Source organism: Petaurus breviceps, unplaced genomic scaffold (assembly GCF_028583685.1).
Source record: "Petaurus breviceps papuanus isolate PSGF00001 unplaced genomic scaffold, PetGlider_PUasm1.0 90683, whole genome shotgun sequence".
Lineage (NCBI taxonomy): Eukaryota > Metazoa > Chordata > Mammalia > Diprotodontia > Petauridae > Petaurus > Petaurus breviceps.
In genome coordinates, this window is record NW_027187308.1 from 5761669 (window position 1) to 5770906 (window position 9238).

General features: G+C 38.5%; 1 protein-coding gene across 1 annotated transcript in view; it reads right to left on the bottom strand.

The window, feature by feature from the left end:
* NFKBIZ (NFKB inhibitor zeta) overlaps positions 1-8568 on the bottom strand; it is a 49588-nt gene extending 41020 nt beyond the window's left edge. The window contains exon 1 of the mRNA XM_069065310.1: positions 8365-8568. The gene's annotated coding sequence lies outside the window, so the exon portion shown is untranslated. The remainder of the gene's footprint in view (positions 1-8364) is intronic.
* Between the last annotated feature and the right edge of the window lie 670 nt (positions 8569-9238).

A 9238-nucleotide genomic window follows, 5' to 3' on the forward strand; every position in this document is an offset into this window, starting at 1 on the left:
GTAAGTAAGATGGGTTGTGGAGTCAGAGGGCCTAGGTTCAAATCCATTTACTCCCTGTGTGATCTAGGGCAAGTTATTCCACTCTCTAGGGCTTATGTTCCTCATCTAAAATGAGAGGGTTGGACTAGATGGCCTTTAAGGTCCCTTCCAGCTCTAAATGTCCTTGAAAAGCAGCCTTTCCTCACTTCCACCTCCTAGAACCCCTGTTGTTGTTGTAGTTCGGCCATTTGGTTGTATCCAATTCTTTGTGACTCCTTGGACTTGTCCATGTGGTTTTCTTGACAAAGATACTGGAGTGGTTTCCCATTTCCTTCTCCAGGGTGTCCCCATTTTTACAAATGAGAAACTGAGGCAAATAGGGATTAAGCGATTTGCCCAGGGTCACACAGCTAGTCATTGTATGAGGCCAAATTTGAACTCAGTTCTTCCCAACTCCAGGCGCAGTACTCTATCCCCTGTACCACCTAGCTGCCTCCCTTAGAATGCTTAGCTTCCTTCAAACCTGAGCTCAAATGCCACCTCCAACATGAGGCCTTCCCTGGTTCCCTGTTACCAGTGCCCTCCCCCCCCCCAAAATTGCTTTGTGTAAAAACTATATGTATGTAAATATATCATTTTCCCCCAATAGAATGTAGGCTCCTTGAAAAGAGGGGCTTTGTTTTCATCTCCATATCCCAAGTACCCCACAATGCCTAGTACTCAGTAGATATTTAATAACTACTTGTTAAATAAATGAAGGCATGAAATGAAGAAAAATGGAAGATGGCCTTTGATCCTGTGTGGTTCCCTTCCATTTCTGCTAGGAGTGAGGCAGAAAAGGAGACAAAGGGTACTAAGAACCACATAGTGTTTAGACCATCTATAACTTAACTGTTGGCACTCTAAATATAACATGGAACCAATAAGCTGACATACTACTGGAAGAACCAGCATAGATCAGTCTTAACCTCATGATAATGAAACTAGAAGACAAAAGGAAGTTTTAGCCAAATTGAAGGAACAAATAAACGGATTGGTGAAGTTGGCTGTATCATTATAACTTAACTGTTGGCACTCTAAATATAACATGGAACCAATAAGCTGACATACTACTGGAAGAACCAGCATAGATCAGTCTTAACCTCATGATAATGCAACTAGAAGACAAAAGGAAGTTTTAGCCAAATTGAAGGAACAAATAAACGGATTGGTGAAGTTGGCTGTATCATTCATCAAAAACCAAAAAGAAAAATAATTTCAAGAGATGTTTAGTGGTCTCATATTTCCATGATCACACTGAACATTATCAAAAGCTTTACCATCATAATGATCTCAACTTATGCCCCAATATCTATTGCCTAGGTCAACAGTTGAAAAGATAAGAGAATTGCTACAAAAAAACCATTAGATCCTCCCAATTAAATCAACATAGACTTTAATTCTCAGAGACTTCATTGTAAACATACACATAAGGAAAGATGGCAAAAGTATGTTTGAAAATATGTCTTGTCTTCAGGAAATGAGAGACCAGGACTTTGAGACTATGCAGTAGCCTTACATTTATAGAGGTGCTGGACATGGACATCAATAACATTATCTTCAAAAATGAAATTGGCCAGGGCAGCTAGGTGGTGCAGTGAATAGACAACCGGTGCTAGAGTCAGTTCAAATTCGACCTGAGACACTTAACATTTACTAGCTGTGTGACCTTGTGCAAGACACAACCCCAATTGCCCTGCCTTCCCCCTCCAAAAAGCAGAAAGAAAGAAAGAAAGAAAGAAAGAAGGAAGGAAGGAAAGAAGGAAGGAAGGAAGGAAGGAAGGAAGGAAGGAAGGAAGGAAGGAAGGAAGGAAGGAAGGAAGGAAGAAAGGAAGGAAAGATAGAAAGAAATTGACTACATCTTAAGAAACAGGAAGTGACTAGTCATTAAGAAGGGAGTAATTTCTGAATCATTTATTTGTGCACTGGAAGGTCAAATCCTTGTTTAGGAAAAATTTAAATGAATGCCAAATTAGAAGAGAATTATAAATTAGAATCCATAATATGCAATTAAAACAGTCCAAACCTGACCTTTTAAAACAAGCTATTGATGCTGAACAGTGGGGAATGGATTAAAGAACAGACACCAACACAGACTATCACTTGTTTAGCCAGTGTTCAAAATGAGGAGATTTTTAAAAGCCTGTAAATAACCATAGCCAGCAAACACTAGATCTCCTTGCCAGGCATAAAGATAAGAGCACAAAAAGCAATTCCAATTTAAAATATGAACTCTTGTTAAAACTTATAAAAATGGAAAACTATGAGTAACACTGCCTCATAAAATAGTCAGAAATAAAAGAGGAAAGAGTTTACTGAAAACTTCTTGAGGGTTCCAATTAGGTCAGGTCATCCCAGGAGCATTTAAGTATGAAACTGGAAGGAGAACACAGAAAATGAAAAAGATCTTTCAATATTTCTATAGCTGTTTTATCTAACCATGACAGTAAAGGCACCTCATTGGAATTATAATATCATAGTCCCAAATATGTTGTATGAGGAAATAGAAATGGCAGCAAAGATAACAGATACAGTAGAAGCAACTAAACCAGACAAAGTTTATGCAAAGGATGTCCTCATAGGAGATGATATAATCTGGAGCTAATTTAAGGGCCAATTCTCAAGGTGTCTGAAAAGAAGAGGGATAAGAAATGCTTGGAAAAAATAATGGACCTCATTATTACTAACAAAAGATCCATATGCCTAATTTTTATCTCAACAAAATCTATATGATAATAATCTACTTCAGTAATGTCAAATTCAAATAGAAATGGAGACCACTAAACCATGTGTGACAATCCCAACAGTCACATACTGACTTAGAAAACCACATGTTAGCATTATCAATATTCTATTGTATTTTTAATTATTTTGTTAAATATTACATTTTAATTTGATACTGGGCAGGGATGGGGCCATGGTGTCAGACAGATACCTCCAAAATTCTAAATATATATTGGGAGCATATTTGATGAAGATATGGGAAGGAAACAAGTAAGATTTTGTAAACAAAATTCAACAGTAGACCACATCTTTATTGTTACACAATTGACCAAGAGGAAGAAACTACAATATTCCATTGTGTTAGTAGTTGAATTTTTTAAAATTGATTTGGTGGAACAAAATATCACCTTAGAGGTTTTCCAACAAGGCATCTTCAATGTATATATTAACATCATGCCAGTTTCCTTCATAGAAGCTACAATCAAAATAATGTTGCTTTGACTGCCCTATAATTATCAATATCAAATGAGGCATGTGGCAGGGAAACATAGCTTCAACGAAGTATTTGCTATGCTCACAGGGAAGGTCCAGCACAGAATAGAAATCAGAGGGATTTCCTTAATTCTAACCTCCTCATATCTAATCAGTTGCCAAGTCTTGTCCATTCTACCTCCACAACATTTCTCACATCTGTTTCCTTCTCTGTACTCTCATGAGTCTAATTCAGGCCCTCATCATCTCTCAACCAGACATTTTAACAGCTCTCTAACTGATACCTGGGGGTACCTCGGTGGTGCAGTGGATAGAGTTCTGGACTTCTGAGGAAGTCAGGAAGACTCACCATCCTGAATCCGAATCTGGCGTCAGACACTTACTAGCTGTGTGACCTTGGGCAAGTCACTTAACCCTGTTTGCCTCAATTTCCTCATCTACAAAATAAGGTTGAGAAAGAAACGACAAACCACTCCAGTGTCTTTGCCAAGAAAATACCAAATGGGGTCATAAAGAGTTGGACATGACTGAATCATCTGAACAACAACAATAAAACTGAAGTCCCTGCAAACAATCTCTCCCTTATCCCCTTTCCAACCTATCTTTCACACAGCTGCTCCAGAAGCTTCAGCAGCTCCCTACTGCTTCCAGGATAAAATACAAACTCCTCTTTTTTGGCATTTAAAGCCCTTCACAATATGACTTCAACCCATCTTTCCAAGCTGATTCCTCCTCACATACTCTTTCTGCTAGCCTGACTGTTCTGCCCTACCAGATGTTCTGAATACATGACACTCAACCTCTCACTTTTATTTTTTACAAATATTATCTTACTCGATCCTCACAAGAACCATGCAAAGTAGGAATTATTATCATCTCCATTTTATAGTTGAGGAATCTGAGGTTAAGTGACTTGCCTAGGATCACACAGTAAGTATATAAGGCTGGATTTGAACTCAGGCCTTCCTGACTCCAGGTCCTGTACTCTATCTACTACATTATCAGTTGTCTGAATCTCTCTAGGGTTAAACAGACCAGGTTTAGTATCTCTCCCATCTGTATCTGTATCTGCATCTGCATCTGCATCTGTATCTGCATCTGCATCTGTATCTGTACCCAAGGGAGTTATGCAAATCCCCACCCTGCCTCACCCCTCATCAACATTTCTTTGAACTGATCCTCATATGACATGGATTTAGTGCCTTTCACCATTCTGGATGCTCTCCAGCTTTTCAGTGTTATCTTTCACTGTGGCACCCAGAACTGAACGCAATGCCCCAGATGTGGTCTGACCAGGGCAGTGCACAGAGGAGTAACCCCATCTTTATTCTTGAAAGCTAAGCCTACCTTAATTCAGTCCATGTCCACATCAGGTGTTTTTTGGTTATTTTTGCTACCATATCATATGCTAACTAAGAATGAGTTTGCCGTCCACCAGAACCCCAGAATTTTTTTTTTCATATTGCTATATAACTATTTTTTGCCTTTCTCCTTACCAAGGTAGCTTCTCGGTCTGGGAAGGCTAAGGGAAGATAGTGCTGGTGAGCAGTGGGACAAAGAAAGCTTCCTCCCTCTCCATATCCCTTCTTCTCCATCCTTTCTACTAGTGCTCAACCTTCATGCCAACCCACTTTCAGCTTTCCCCCTCTTGAATGGATGCCAACCCCCATTCCCACCCTTGTGGGAGGGAGCCTAGAGTAGGTGCTGACGCTCTATCCTTCTCTCCTTTTCCAACAGTCATGAACCTAGACCCCTTTTGCCCCCTGACTATTGTTGAACATATCTATACATAAACTGGTAAATTGGGAACTAGTCACAATGAACCTTTTTGTTGATGTGGGAACCACCAACTATAATTACTTATTCATAATGGACACCTGGGTATTACCATCCACCCTGCAGTTTTGTCCTAGAAACACATGCCATCTGCCCTCTCACTCTGCTCCCCAAACTGCCAGGCTTTGTCCTCTACCCTAAAGTAGAACCCCCTAGAAACCCAGGCCTTGACACTGTGCCCTCCAAACTTCTGTGATGTGCCATCCATGGTAACTATGCATACTAAGTACCTCTGGGCCTTGCCATCTCCCTACCCTGCAGCTGTACCCTCCTATATGTACTGTCTTTCCCTATCAGAATATAAGGTCCTTGAAGGTGGGGACCATCTTATTTTTGTATTTGTATACCCAGGACATAACACAATGTAGTAAGTATTTAATAAATGCCTTCTCATTGATTTATTCATCCTAATATATCTGAAGCCAATTTTTCTTAACCCAAATGTAAACTGTATGAACATCGATCTCTTTTGAAATTCATCTGATTATATTCAGTCAAATGCTCCAATTTGTCAAGATGTTTTTGTATTCAATGTGTGGTTACTTATCCATTCCAGCTTTGGGACACAGGCAAGTTTGAAGAGCATAATATCATCCATACCTTTATTCAAGTCACTGATTAAAGTGTTAAATGGTACAAGACCAAGTACAGATATCCAGAGCATTCCACTAGAGACCTTCTGGCAAGCTGACATTGAACCACTGATGAGCACTCTTTGGGTCCAAGCCATTCAACCAGTATTGAATCCATCTACTTGCATTATCGTCTGATCTACAGGACTTCATTGTTTCTGAAAGAGTAGTATGAGATATTTTATCAAATGCTTAGATAAAACCTATAGCATGCTCCTGATTGATCTCTTGGTTTAGTAAGCAAACCTCCTAGACAAGAAAATAAGGTTACTCTAGCAAGGCCTATCATGATAAAGCCATGCCACGCTACCTTTTGGTAATCACCACTTCCTTTTCTAGGCATTCACTAATCATATCTTGGAAGGGTATTTTTAAACATTTCACAGTAAAACTTGTAACTGTGATTTTTTTTTTAAATCCATGATTTATTAAAAAACTCTTTCCAGTGTTCATTTTGAGGAATAGACCAACAGATACCCAGGAAGTGACCTACTCTGGTCTGACAGAAACCATCCACTGCTTTCACCCTCAGGAGTTCAGCAACAGGCCATTCAAGCCACAAGATGAAGATCTACTACTCCCTCATAAGCTTCCTGTAAACCTGGGGGGGAAACCACCATGTGAAAAGCAGTAGCCAGCTGTTAACCCAAGGGAAACTGTTCTTATTTCTCAGAAACAATCAATGTTTGGTCTAGGAACAGTCTGGAATAAAAAATTTTCCTCAATCCCATTGTTCTCCCACTTTTTTTTCTGTTCCTCTAAATTCTCAAATTCCATAAATCCAGATAAAAGGGATTTCAACCACAAGGTTAGTTTCTATTGATAACTAAGCTAGACTGGAGATCCTCAGCATCTATGTTCTCTGAAAGGAATGCTGCAAAAAAAAATTATTATAGGATGTGTGCAGAGAATTAGACCATTTCAGCATGAGAAGGGTCTCCCCTCAAAGAGCATCTACTTAAATAGCAGGAACCCAACTCTTGAATATCCATGAAGTTCACTTGCCTTGTGGATTGAAATTATTCAGCTAACTTTCTATCCCAGAATGATTTTGCCCCCTGCCCTATAACCCGAATTCTACTGGCCATTGATTTCTACCTACTGTATATATGCTCATTAGTTTAAGCAAAATATTATTAGAGAGATCAAAATGCTGCCCAAAAGAGCTTATCATGCCATTTACATTCAATTTTAAATGATTTTTGGATAATCTACAGATTTGAATAATATCTGTAATTTCTTTCTTCTCTTAATGTGAATAATTAAGGCCTTAGAAATTATCTTCCTCCTTTAAGTTATACTTATTGCCTGTCTTTATGAAGGAATAATACTTTACCTAGTTAGGAAACTTCTCTTTAGATGCCAGTTTTAACATTAGCTTGTGTTTGTTGTTAGTGGTGGGAGTGTTGTGGGTTGTGGTTGTCATTGCTATTGTGGCAGCCAGGTGGCATAGTAAATGGAGAGATGGAACTGGCATCAGGAAATCTGATTTCAAATCTGACCTCAGACACCATATGACCTTGGGCAAATCACTTAACCTCTGTCTGCCTCAATTTCCTCAACTGTAAAATAGGGATAATAATAGCATCTACCTCCCAGGGTTGTTGTGAGGATCAAATCAGATAATATATATAAAGTGCTTAGCACAATGCCTAGCACATAATAAGTACTTATTAAATGTTTGTTCCCCATCTTTCCTCTCCACCTTGTTGTTTAAATCAAGAGTTTTCATTTCTTGGGCAAGAATCTTCCAAGTCAGTTCTGTCCAGGAAATTCTTTCTTATATTTTATGTTCTTATTATAAAGGTATCTAGGTGATACAGTGGATAGAGTACTTAAACTGGAAATATGAAGACCTGAGTTCAAATCCAGCCTCAGAGATTTATTGGCTGAGTGATCCTGGGCAAATTACTTAACTTCTATCTTCCTCCATTTCCACATCTGTAAAATGTGGTTAATAAAGTACATACCTCCTATGGTTGTTGTGAGAACAAATAATATTTGCAAAACTTAAAGTACTATATAAGTAGTGGCTATTATTTTCTCAAAGGATAACTTATATAACTAAACAAATAATTTCATATAGATTACTGTTATAAGTCTGTGAACTGGTAATTCCCAATCACCTTCATTTATAAAATAATCATGCAAATGCTTGTCTCTTACTTCACAGGATTATAAGATTTATGTAATAATGCCTTGTAAAGAAAGCACTCTGAACTACTCAATTAAAAAAATTCTTTAAAAATTCACAATTTTTCAAATTAATACACTGAGTAATAACCAGATGTCTTCCTGCATGACTATGTCTAAAGACATTAACTATATCACTGATTATAAACAAACTGTTATGTTAGAGATACTGTACAATCATCACTTTTTCTTCCAACCAGCTTCCACCAGTCCCATCACTCTTCCTTTAGCCAATAGGAGCAGACACAATTCGCAACAGAATACAAAATGTGACTCATTCATTAAGTATCTCCTACAAGTCTGCCTCCCTTAATTCTTTGTTCCATGATCACACACACACACACACACACACACACACAGAGTTGCTCTCTGTTCTCTAAGTAACCGTTGTCATCATAGGAAAAGGTAGAAAAACATTAGCATTTAAGACACTTTTAAATACTCGCTCTATATAAAAATAAAACAATACCTTCATGTCTGAAGAGTCAAGTCATACATATACCTAAAAACAAAGAATTTGTTTCCAGGTATAATCAGCGATAATAAGCCAAATATGAGCCAGTGTAAGATGATCTGAATTTCCTTTAGAGGTTACATGCTAAGCGACTGCTGAGCCCTTTCTACTAGCCTGCTCGGAAGGAAGCGATCTCTCTGTGACTCTTTGTATTAAAGAACTATCTTAATTCACCAGTTGTAAGAACGGGTGGGGGTGGGGGAAGCTCAGGGTTAGTCCGTACAACAGGGGGCATCCACTTATGTATATGTGACTGCGTGGGCAACCAGGAGGGTAGGGAAGAGGGGAGGGGATGCGATAGACTCGTGGACTTTTTCAGCTAAGTGGAAATTCCCAAGCTCGTACTGAAAGAGTTTTGGACATTCCCCAGTGGGGCTTGCTAGAAAACCTGGACTGGAACGAAGCTACAGGGGAGTCAAAGAAAGCTATTTTTTTTAATGTATTATAAACTGTCAAAAATTTGATGGTATTAATTCATCACTATTTCATTGGGATTCACATTCACTTTGAGTTTCATTATTCTGTACATAATTTTGAGGTAGACTGAGCAACTCTGGGCAGTTATCACCTTCTGCATAGTATTACCAAAAAAAAATCTAAATATGAGAAAAGGTGAATGACAAGCAAATAGGAGCTCTTTGTATGCCTTAATTGATAATAATAATAGCTAGCATTTATATAAAGCTTTAAAGTTTGGAAAGCACTTTACAGATGTTATTTTCACATATATTATAGGTGGTGCAGTGGATAGGCCTGGAGTCAGGAAGATAAGCGCAAATCCAGGTTCAGACACCAGCTATGTGACCTTGGGCAATTCACTTAACCTGTC